At 36.5% G+C, this 12,484-nt stretch overlaps 1 protein-coding gene across 2 annotated transcripts in view; it reads left to right on the forward strand.

Moving 5' to 3' along the window:
• LOC150090780 (putative polypeptide N-acetylgalactosaminyltransferase 10) overlaps nt 1-12,484 on the forward strand; it is a 238,742-nt gene that overhangs the window by 45,428 nt on the left and 180,830 nt on the right. The window lies entirely within an intron of this gene.

A 12,484-nucleotide genomic window follows, 5' to 3' on the forward strand; every position in this document is an offset into this window, starting at 1 on the left:
ATCACCTTAATTCCGCCCATTGTTTCTCAATACTGTACCCTTAAATTTCGATTACCTTTTAATAAAATGAGTTTGGCAAGTTTTCAAGTCATTTCCATCCAAGGGCAACACCTTTGTTCTTGTCAAGGATAGCAGGTAGCGGTTATCAAATCATTCAGGTGCATGTGAGTACATAAAGTTGTCCGTCTGTATGCTCTTTAAATCCTGAAAGCTGTATGTTGGGGATAAGATATCATTGCTAATATGGGGGTACCTTGCTATATGGCGAAACTTGTTTTATGAAGGATAATGTACTGCATCGAATGACAGATTGCCATTTAAGAAAATGAGATACACGAGCTTTGCAAAAGAACAGAAAAATAAGTGAAAATACGAATTATTTTGCATTTCCAAAAATTTTGGAAATTCAAAATTTTCCAAAATTGCAGCTAGATTGACTGTGGTCGAGGGGTGATGTACGCGGGGCTGGCACGTTGCGATATCAATTTTGTATGCTGTCACAAAAAAATGCACGGCTCATCATTAATTGCTGCGCTGGTATATTATTGGCTACAGCAAAGGAGTTACAGTGAAGCTTTCGTGATTGAGTTAGTCGTTCTCAGAAGATGGTTGCATAATTTTTTTTTTTTTTTTTTTTTTTTTTTTTTGGTTCTCTTCCGGAAACTTATTTTTTATCCAGCAAACCAAGTAGCTGACTAGCTTAATTCTGAGCTATAGTAAGTCGGTCTTTGGCAGAAGTTTAGGTGATCTACGGGATTTATTTCAGTTTTTTCATTCTTAAAACTTATAAACCTGCGGTGAACATATTATTTTCAAATATTATTATTATTAGCTATATTGTTCAAGGAAGCCTGAGGCTTATGCTGCAGCAGCCAAAAAAAAAAAAAAAAAAAAAATTCCATGTTACCTTGAGAGAGAGAGAGAGAGAGAGAGAGAGAGAGAGAGAGAAGCTGCAAACAGAAAGGGACGCTATTTTCCGTTTAAATGTTTAGATAATTATTCCTAGAAAAATGAAAAAGAAATATTTATAAAAGAAAAAGTATGGTTTATTATATCATAAAATTAATAACATTAAGATGTTTAAAGAATAATCGAATTGCAATGAAATACTAAAGGTTTTACTCAAATTATATTAGCATTAGTAGAGGCGCATGTTGCAAGAGAGCAAGCTTATAAGCATCAGTCAAAAAAAAAAAAAAGAAGAAAAAACCTTCCCATTTCACTAATCCATTCATTCCGAATGTTTGTCTAGTTCTGCCTTGAATTTATTTAAGCTATCAACTTCAACAACAAAAGATGGAAGTTTGTTCCAGCAATCAACTACCCGCTGGCTAAAGGCAAACTTCCGCACATCTATTCTACAACTGTCTTTCCTCAGTTTGAATCTATGCCCCCTCAGGTTTGTAATCTGAACAAAAGGAAGAATCCCATCAGCATTGAGCCTGCTCAGTCCATTCAAGGCCTTATATACCTCGGTCAGCTCGCCTCGCAGATGCTTAATCTCCAGAAGCTGCAATTTGCAGAGCCTTTCTTCATAAGAGCACCCCTTTATTCATCAGTAATGAGTACAGAGAAGGACAAGACTTCACCAGTCTTGTTGCCCTTCTCTGTACTCATTCTAGCAATTCCTCATCCTAAAATGAGGCTTCCAGACCTGGATGCAGTACTCAAGGTGTGGCCTGACCATTGCCTTATACAAGGGGATAATCATCTCCTTATCCCTGCTCGCAAAATTATTGACAAGACCCCCATGACTCTGGCAGCCTGTCTACACTGATCAGAAAACTTCATATCTGACTGCACAATTACCGCAGGTCTCTTTCATTCTCCACTACCCTGAGTGTAACACCACATAGTTGATACATTTCTCTACGGTTACTGCTACTAATATGCAGTACTTTGCATTTGTCAATGTTAAACTTCAGTTGCCACCTCTCAGCTCATCGACCCAACTTTTCTAGATCCTGTTGCAACAGCATACTGTCATTACTGTTATTAACAACCCTGCCAGTGTTTGTTTCATTTGCAAATTTTGACATTAAGCTTGATATACCTTCATCAATATCATTGATAAAGCTACAAAACAACAATGGGCACAACACCGAACCCCGAGGGACACCACTAATAACATTAGTCCACGTAGAGCAGTACCAGTTGATTACTACTCTGTCTTCTCCCACTCAACCATCCTTTTATCCATTGTAGCAACTTCCCTTAATGCCATACTGCTCCAGTTTGTACAGTAGTCTTCCAAGTGCAACAGTATCAAAAGCTTTCCTGAAATCCAAGTATATGATATCAAAATTATTTTTTGCCCCCTGTTCCTTTGTGACCACATCATAGTATCCAATCAAATTGGTCAGACAAGACTTCCCCTTGAGAAACCCATGCTGTGTCTAAATTATTACTGCTGTTTTGTCTAGATGATCCTACAATGCTTCTTTAACCAGTGACTCTATTGTTTTCCCTGAAACAGAAGTCAAACTGACAGGTCTGTAATTACTCGTGTCACCCTTTGATCCCCCTTTGTCAATTGGAGATACATTTGCATATCTAGTCCGTGGGGATTTCCCCTGAGTCCAAGGATGCCCTCATAGTTATGGCTAAGTGTTTGCTTACTTCCTTTGCCACCTCCTTTAATATAACTGGATAGATCCCAGGTGCCTTTCTTATGTTTAACTTCAACAATTTCTCCTCCACTTTGCTCTCGGTTATTACAAAATCATTTAACTCCCTGTTAGAGTTTGATAAACATCTGGCCCTCTCCTCTTTGAATATTGTATTGAATAAGTTTTTTGTTTTGTAAATTTGCATTTAAATTTTTTTTCTTTCTGCTGTAATCAATCAAATTATCTTCAAAAAATATTTTCACGTTAAATTTATGCTAAATATATATGATATAATGAAATTGATGGTGTTTACGTACAGTTTCGTTCTTTTGGTCACTGAACATTTATTTCTGAAAAAATATTTTTTTCAACATTTCCGTTTTGTGCTAGGATAGCAAACAAAAAGCCAGATAATTTTTCAGTTTCCGAGGTCTGCTCTTCAAGTATAGATTTCGATGAAAACATTGACCGTAATAAGATCTCATAAGCTAGTCATTAGTTCTTTCTTTCAAATCTTAATCAATTTGAAACTCTATATCAATATTTTTACACGTTTGGTACTTCCTCCCAAACTGGTGTATTTTTTAGAAGCATCCATTCCAATAAATTTGAATTTATTGAGAAGGCTGAGCTCATTTTTCTAAACATCCACACATCGTTTTATACATATGAAATATATCCTATTTAAATCATATCAGTTTCTTAGTCCTGATTCAGTTAAAAAGTTGCAATCGTTTTAGATAAATTTTTCTTCATTGCAGTAATTTCAGCATTTCGATCGTCTGAAGGTAGCTCATGACGTATGATTAAATTTTCAAAACATTCAATTTTTAGTAATTCCATTTAGAATATGCCAGGCACGCTGTGTTTGGAAGCACGCGAATGCCTTTCATTAAATCGTATTTGGTAAGATATAATATCGGTGTAGATACACCATAGTTAAATCATAAAATGAAACTACGTATGTAGTGTAAACGCATCGTTTTAATTATATCTCATATTGTGGCTACCTTCACAACGAGATACCAGGCATTGCATTACTTCGAATAAGTAACGCTTCTCTAGTAGAGAAGACTACTGTTTCTTATTCTTAGTGGGCAACACCCGGACGGCACCGATTCAAAGCTTGGTCTTTCATCGTTGGGTGGGCAGGTACCCCAGGTAATGCAAACATGCCATCACAGTTGCAAAGTTAATTCCACAATATGAGAGATGCTAAATGGTGAACAGAATGATACTGTGTGGATGGTGGTGCCCACTGAGAATAAGTAACAGTAGTCTTTTGTACTAGAGAAGCGTTATTTATTGGAATTAGTGCAATGCCTGGTATCTCGTTGTGAGGGTAGTCACAATATGAGATATAATTAAAACTATGCCTTTATACTTAATACGTAATGTAATTGTATGGGTGTATTTACACCGATATTATGTAGTTAATTTAAAACCATATGGAATTATGCCTTGTGCATTTCGTCTTTAAATACAGTATTTGGTAGGATCAGTTTGAAAATTTTGGAAAACCGGTAAATTTATGCATCTTCCCTTGGACCTCGTGGGTAGTACATTTGGTAGAATCGCCGTCCTCCCGCACACCGGGTGGAAAAGCCCGAGTCCTGTCGATGACGTGAGGAATTTTTATGGGCCTTTTTCGCAATGTGGCTGAGTTAGTCGGTTTCGGGCGAGGTAGCGTGGCTTTTCCTCCAGCAAACAGAAAATCGACCACAGAATACAGACAATATATAGGGAGCAACGTGGCTTTTGGTCAGCCTGGTGTAATCTAATTTTTCTTCACTTCTTCTAGTAGTGAATTGCAGTCATTTAACTGTTTTATATCCATCGTTTAACATAAGGGCCTGCCATGCATAATGGCATTCTTATGGAAAGGACAGTTTTTATAATTTTGTGGTAGAGAAGTAGTGCTTAAAATTCGGAAGCCACAGATAAAATTAAATTCTGTTTAAGAATCTTCAAAGTTCATACGAGTTTTAATTGCTTATCGTTTTTGTAGCGTCATTATTCGTCAGCTACGGCAGAGTCGATGAAACATTTTGAGGATGTTGAGCGGATCTGTGAGGCTGATTTGGAATTAAGATCCCACTTTGATAACATCGATTCTGTTTTTCCAAATGTTTCGTTTCTCATCAGTTGTAGACGCAATGGAAATGAAGAGTTTTATTTATGTTATTTTACAGGGTAAATCGTAATTATCGGTGATGTTTCGAACCTGGCACAAGAAGAACATGCTCCAACTTTTCCTCCGACACAGAAAAAATTCGTTTTTTAATCGCTTTCTTCAGCACAAGAATGGTTAATAGATTGGTCTTTGAGAACTCCAGAGATAAAAAAAAAAAAAATCACATGGGTTTAAATCAGGTGATATTGATTTAAACTTTGCCCTTTGCCATACACCTCAGGTTAGCGGTTAGAAACCACTGTGTTGTCAGGAATTTCATTTACAAACTCTTCACGTCGGCTGGAGAGTATTCAGTGTTACCAACCAAATTCTAAACCTTTCTCTACAGAGTAATGATAGTACAAAAATTTTGAAGCTTGCGATACTGCAGCAGAAAAGAAATAGTATGAATTCAAATTCACCCTGTATATTAATAAAGCAAATGGGTTGGTAGTAACTTCTGAAAGTTTGGAAGATCAGGTGAATGTGAGATGCCCGGGAAGTATTATGGGTTTTCAAGAAATACTTGTTACAAGATTTAGTCTGGTAGGCAGCTTTTTTGGACTTCACTAATTTTGCACTTATTGCGTTTTCCACAAAATATTGAAGTATATACAGGATGGTTTAAAACAAAAAAAAAAAAAAAAAAAAAAAACGCTCATAATAAATGTACTTAATATACTTTCAATTAACTCTTAATTTTTTTGACGACCTTGTAGTTTAACACTAATTAACAATTTCTGACATGTGCTGCAGTGTGTAAAAAAGGCTCATACCTGTTGCAAACCGAGCAACACCCTTTTAGAAATACAGTACAGCAATGCTTTTGTTATTATGAGTGAAAGGGTGCGACTCTTTAATTTTCGACATAGTTTAATGGGGAGCAGAAATTGTGTGATGGGGTGAGGTGATGTTACTTAAATGCATTGATAGTTCCTCAGTGACGATTCGTTTGCCATGGCATTTAAAATATCCCGTGAAATGGTAAACAGTTTTCAACATTTTTAGTTTTGGAAGATCGATACAGAAGCTATAATGCCGATGTTATGAATACAAAAATTTAAGACAATTCTTAAGTGTTTTTTGCGAAAATCGATCATCATGTCACAGACAATAGATACTCTTAGTGGTCAGCTTGCAACTCGATGATCGAGCAGAAAATTTCATGTGTTAATGGATGGCAGGCATCGCTGCAAAAACTCGCTATACATTTGCACGAGTCTTACGAAGGAACCTAGCACAACCTCGAATCGGAAATGTGTATCGGTTTTACGTGATCTGAATGATGAACGCGAGTTGGGTATTTTGATCCTCAGGAGTATCAAACAGCTTGGTAATTCCCAACCACCATAATTACTAAAGTTGAAACATCATAACCTCTATAGCCGATTTTGATGCTGTAAACCAGCGGTTCTCAAACTTTCATCTGTGGGCCAATATCGATGAAAAAAAACAAAAAAAAAAAAAACAATGATAGATATTGTAATTAGGCCGTATATCGAGTTAATGCTGTGATATCACTACCATCCTCGCGTGAAAGAATAGTTGGAAAGAGTAGGGCTTGCAGGTACATCTTAAATTTAAATAAATAAAATTTCTGTTTATACTCCGCGACGACTGCACGGTCAGAGGAGTTTACAAGATATAGAGAATACAATAAACGGTACCGTATTTAGCAATCACGGGCTTGAACCCTAGTCACTTGTTTTGGCGACTCTGATACTGCGAAAATCCCAACTATCAAGTTGGGATTTTCGCAGTATCTACAGGTCAACTAATTACTTTCTGCGAACCAATCCCCACCTATATGCCCAGTTTCCTCCGTTTTTCTCCATATTTGGAATCGGTAAGCAAAAATTTTACCACCAAATTCGGTTAACAGGAAGTATTTGTGGAAGTCCTGCGCATTTGTATTAAACGGTTTCCACTGAAGTACACAAGTCTTATGACTATAAAATTTGAACAAAGATTTCCTTCACATTTCTACATATCATAAAAATGGCCGCGGGCCGCACTTTGTAAATCCCTGCTGTAAACTGACTACAAAATAATTTAAAATTCTGACCTCTAAGTACTAGAGGTCATAACTGTATGCTAAAGGTGTTTAGCATTGTTAGAATAACGTATTAGTTTCATCCTCAAGTATAACTCGAGCTAATGCAACTGTATGGTTCGCACAACTTTAAAAACAGTTTGTATAATTTTCAAGCAGCAGGATCTAGAAAATGCTATCATTCTCTTGGGGGGAACACACAACGGGGGGACTAATTTTTCGGTATAATAATTACCCAGATACTTACCTTACTCCGAAACACATGCTTTCCATGTGGAATAGCTAAAGATGATCATAGGACTGCCGGAAATTGTATTGATTGCATGAAAACAAGGGCTTAGAAATCGCAAAAAAAAAAAAAAAAAACAGAAGAACAAACAAACCTTTTCAGTATAGTTCTTTGTATTACTATTATTTTGAAGAGGTCAGTGAACTGTATATCTTCCCATCCAAGTAGTAGGAAATGGTGCTGACCATTAATACTATTAAACAGAAGCTTGCTTTATTGCTGCTGGTTTGTAGTCCTCTTGCAGATGGAGAACTGGCACTTTCATTCTTCCTAAATTGTTTGTAGGTCTGGATAACCGTTTGTCACTTTTCCAAATAAAAGCACTGATAAAAGCGATGTCTAATTTTACAGCCATGTTACTTCCATTCAGCAATAGTAACACAGAATTAATGGCTTCTATCCCACAAGTGTGGCTGTCTTCTCAGAGATCACGTTTCTACTTTATAGATCAGGCTATCTGCCTTTTGGTAATGGACAAATACCTGACTTGTAAATAATTGAGTGAGTTTCTTTTAAACCATTATCTGTATGGCGTCTAGACGTATCCGTGGGCAAACTTAAGTAGTGACATGAAAAGTTGAAATACTCCTCGATCTTGGTAAAATGCACTTTCTGCTGCTGCTTCTGCTTTTATTAAACATTTACTACTAGAATATCTTGTTGTCACGTGAATGCAGTGGCTGTTCGTCTGCACTCTTCAAGCAGCAGACTTGTTTTTAATATATATTCAAGTATTCCACGTGCACATCTTCGGTTGGTGTGAGTGAAACTGACAGTTATCACTGCTGCGTTTTGAAATATGCATCTGAAAATATGTTTAAGCTATTTGCAGACGATAAAAATATAAAATCAAAATGGAAGTTTATTATCACTTTGTTTTTGGTTTTGTAGCACTGGATAAATTGTTTGCTTTAAACATGGAGTACATTAGTAGTAACTCCATCACATTTACGTGGTGTGGCAGTCTGGTTATTAAAGTTTAACCCTTTCTGATGACGTGGAAAATATCTTATTTTCAATGCTAGCAAATACCGGTTATGTTCTAGTATTAACCCTTTACAGAATATTTTCGAACTTTACTTGGAATAGTATAGGCAGACTCCAGCCACTTAAAATATTCCATCATCTTTCATTACTGTAATAGAAGCACAAACAAAAGTTGAATTATCAGTTTGGCCGATTACGTTAGTGAATAACAGAGGGCACATCGCGTTCATTCTGAACTCCGCAAGGCATTATCACATCCAAGAAATATTAAGCAATATATCTTCACAGTAGTTGGGAAGATGTTCTCCTCGGGTTCCATAATTGATGCTAGCTGTATAATAAACTGCTTGCTATTATCAGTAATGGAACTACACCCTTGTTGGAGTTTTCTTTTTCTGTGGATTCCCGAAACTACCATCCAGTACCTGTCACGAAGGATGAATGTTGGGCTACCTATTAATATATCAAGTGTGGTAAAGTTGCACTTATCATTAAGTACTGTTTCTGAACCTCTGGTTGCTGCGCTTTTGGAACCATTAATATTCCCCCCCCCCAACACCAACACCTTAAATTATATATATTTAAGAAGTTCAAATTCTTGATCTAATTTTTGCAAGTGACCATTATGACAGTATTAGTTTCACATACGTAGATGACGAGCACAGTTATAAGTTACATTGATTTAATACTGATTATATTATCGATTACTCCACGGTTGGATTTACATGAAAACGATTAATAAAGCTAACATTTTATGACTAACTGTAGGTTTTCAAGTTGACAGGTAAAGTGTGCTGTGTCTTTGTATTCTTTATAAGGAAATTTTGATAATTTTCCAATCTATAAAAGGATATTATTTATTATTATATAATTGGGAAAGGACGTCACTTGGTTTCTATCCATAAGGTAAAATTTCTATTATATTTACTAATAGAAATATAAAAAATTATACCACGTTAAAATTCTTAAATAGATTATATGAAACTCATATAATACAAGCTCAATACTACGCCAATTTGTTAGTAGGTGTTGTTTCAGAGCATTTATGGTCTGAAGATGGGGTTCGGCAAGAATCCTGAAACGTTATCTAGTATGTTGATAATCGTTAATATACGGAATTTATGGGCTAGTGCCATTGCGGTGGCACTAGATATATTACATTGCGGATGTAGTGTGTGTGTGTATATATATATATATATATATATATATATATATATTAGTTAATGGGGAAGATTATCGTAAAAGACATACCTAGATAAATCTATGGAGAACGCATAGATGAAGTATGTTACATATACACAAAGGATAATATACAAAATCTTATCGCTGTATACCCACAATTTGGGTGATTTCCTCCGGGGTCAACTACCCAAATTGAAAGAAAAAACAACGGAAAGGAAGGGGTCTGTTTCTGTAATGATCAATATGCACTATAGCAAAATCAATTTTGAGGTTATATAACAAATAATAATATTTGGGATTATATAAAATATTATAGAAATTTCAGATTTATGTAATGCATAGTACACATTGATCATCGTTGATCCGACAGAGAACGAAGGATATAAAGTTAAAAACTAAAGCACGAATAAAGTATATGGTAAAAGCAGACTTACCATGTCCAAGCAAAAGAACCACGTGTGGACCTTACTGTAGCCATAAAAGTAATTGTTTATTGTTGTTTGGTTTTTAGGAGCATTAGCAACTAAGGCCATATTACTCCGGGGATATTCGGTGGTCAGTCCCTGACCTTTCTGCATCCTCCGTATTTTGTGGTCACGGGCTCGAACCCCGGTCTAATCAAGAAGCGTGTGTTACGCACTGCTGCTCCTGGCTACGGAGGCTCCCAAAAAAGTAATGGAATTATGTATAATGTGTGGCCCATAGTATAAATGGCTAATGAAGTAGGAATGACAGTACTTGAACTCCACTAAGGCGAAGATATAGTGGTATGTTTAGAATTTTTTTTTTTTTTTTTTTCCTCCCTACATTATGGGCTAGTTATTTCTCCGAAATTGCCCTAACAATTTCGGAGAAATAAGAGTGAAGAGTATAGGATAACTGAAAGTCTGATGCAAGATATAATAAGTTAATGCTCGGATAAGGATCGGAAGCCCGTTCCTATAGTAGAACCCTGAGCTGAATTTGCAAGTAATTATGCGTGAAGTGGGGTGATATACCGGTATATGTACACTGATGTTCAAAGAAAGTGCATCACCGCTTAAAATTGTAATTGTCGTCCGAATAACGTAAGTATCTGGCAATATATCTTACAGGTTGCATCAGATAAGATTGACACGCGTAGGTGATGACGTAATATTGCATCAGCTGTTACTTTCTGCTTTATAACCACGCTCTGCAAGAGTTGCGGTCATTCCTTGCTTGTGTCAGGATGGCGAGTTACGTGCAGTTGACGCCACAAAGAAAGAGTGCTATTGTTGCTTTACGTGAGAAAGGATGTTCTTTCCATCATATTGCTTATAGAGTGTCTTGTAATCAGTCGACAGTGAGTAGATTTCTTTCCAAACTCAAGAATACTGGTTCTGCTGATAGGAAAAAAAAGGAACCGGACGCAAACGAGTCTCTACTCCAAAACAGAACCGCATTTTGAAGCGCTTATGCCTTAAAAACCGTATAGCTTCTTCGTCTGAGCTGAAAAGAGAATGAGAAGAATATCCAGGAGTGGTAAAATGGCCTTGTAGCCCGTCTTCCTAAGAAGAAGCCTCTCCTCACACAAAAAATGAAAAACGCCCGATTAATTTGGTGTAAGGAGCATGTCAAATGGACCCCCGAGCAGTGGAAGTAATTTTCTCTGATTAGAAGAAATTTAACCTGCATGGCTCTGATGGGAGACAAACGATTCGCCGTAGACGTGGTGAAGAATACCATCCGGACTGTATGCTGTCTACAGTGAAATTCCCTACCAGCCAAATGATATGGGGGTGCATTTCGTATCGCCGAGTAGGTCACCTGCAGCTTATAAAAGGTTCCGTAAATGTCAGTGGATACCTAGCTATGTTGGAAGGCAAATTGCTGCCAACCATTAGAGACCATTTCAACCTGCCAAGTAACTGCGTCTTTCAGGACGACTCTGCTCCTTGTCATCGGGTGAAAAAGTGTAAGTAGGCACTTCTGTAGTTACTTTAGCTTCATTTCTGCATTAGAGGTTCGACATTAATGTGTTTACATTTGTTACAGCTGAAAAAATGGATGTTTGGAAGAACGCTCCTAGCTGGCCAGAAAACGGCCCGGACCTGAATCTTATAGAAAACTGTTGGCATCGTGTTGAATCTGCAGCTGCCAGAAAGAAACCAAAGACCCTTCGTGAACTTCAGGAAGCCATAATTCGTGTTTGGAAGCACGAACTATCAGTTGATTATCTTCAGAAATTGACCATGTCAGTGCCTCGATGGTGTGCCTCTGTCATCAGGGCCAGAGGCGGTTCAACTAAATATTAGTTTGCAACTGGTGAACTTTTCATTTTGTTTTCCATTAATAATAAACTGAAGCAAATTGAGGGCTTCTGATAACATATCAGCCATAATTGTCGTGTTTACCAAAACTGTTGTATAAAGGTTGCAAATGCTCATTTTGGAATATTTTGAGAGCACCTGCCAAATATTACTTAACTTTGCCTTAACTATTGATAAATATATTTTGTTTATATTTCTGTTTTGTGATGTTAGTCATTAATGTAACATATCTTCACGAAAAAGCGTTAAAAATGTGAAATTTCTAGGTGATGCAGCAATAATAATAATAAATTGAACATATAATAATAAAAAAAAATATATATATATCTCAAGGTGGGATAGAATGCAGAGCAATGTGGAATACTAAAGAATAAATAAAAATAAAAAAAAGGTTGAGAAATACACTAAGTTGCTAGCCGGTGGGTACAAGTTTTTCCAAAGAGATGCATTTAATTTCATTGTAGTCAGCCTTTACACACTGGGAATTCAGAAAATATCTCTAAATCTGTACATGCCAATATCATTCTATCCCAATGCCTCGGGATTGCTTCCACATTGAACATTAAAAGTTCAATCTGTATAACTAACATCACAAGCTTTGTATAATAATTTCCCCATCCCATATCTAAAATATTACTTCAGAAGATCCATAAATATTTTAAATTTCAAAAAACTTCTACCAGAACCTATTTCTCTGATTTAGTAATTGTAAACTAAAATAACTGGTTTTAGATTCAGAACCGGACTTAGAGCTATGCGTATAGTATACACTATGCTTTCTTGGTGCATTACGGTCTGAAAAACTTGTAGCTACGGGCTAGCAACCTATAGTGTATTACTTAGGGAATAAACACATATATGTTGTCCTTAACTTTCGTTGGGAGGGCATAGTAAATAGTG

Source organism: Mastigoproctus giganteus, chromosome 1 (genome assembly GCF_048544385.1).
Source record: "Mastigoproctus giganteus isolate SK-2022 chromosome 1, ASM4854438v1, whole genome shotgun sequence".
Lineage (NCBI taxonomy): Eukaryota > Metazoa > Arthropoda > Arachnida > Uropygi > Thelyphonidae > Mastigoproctus > Mastigoproctus giganteus.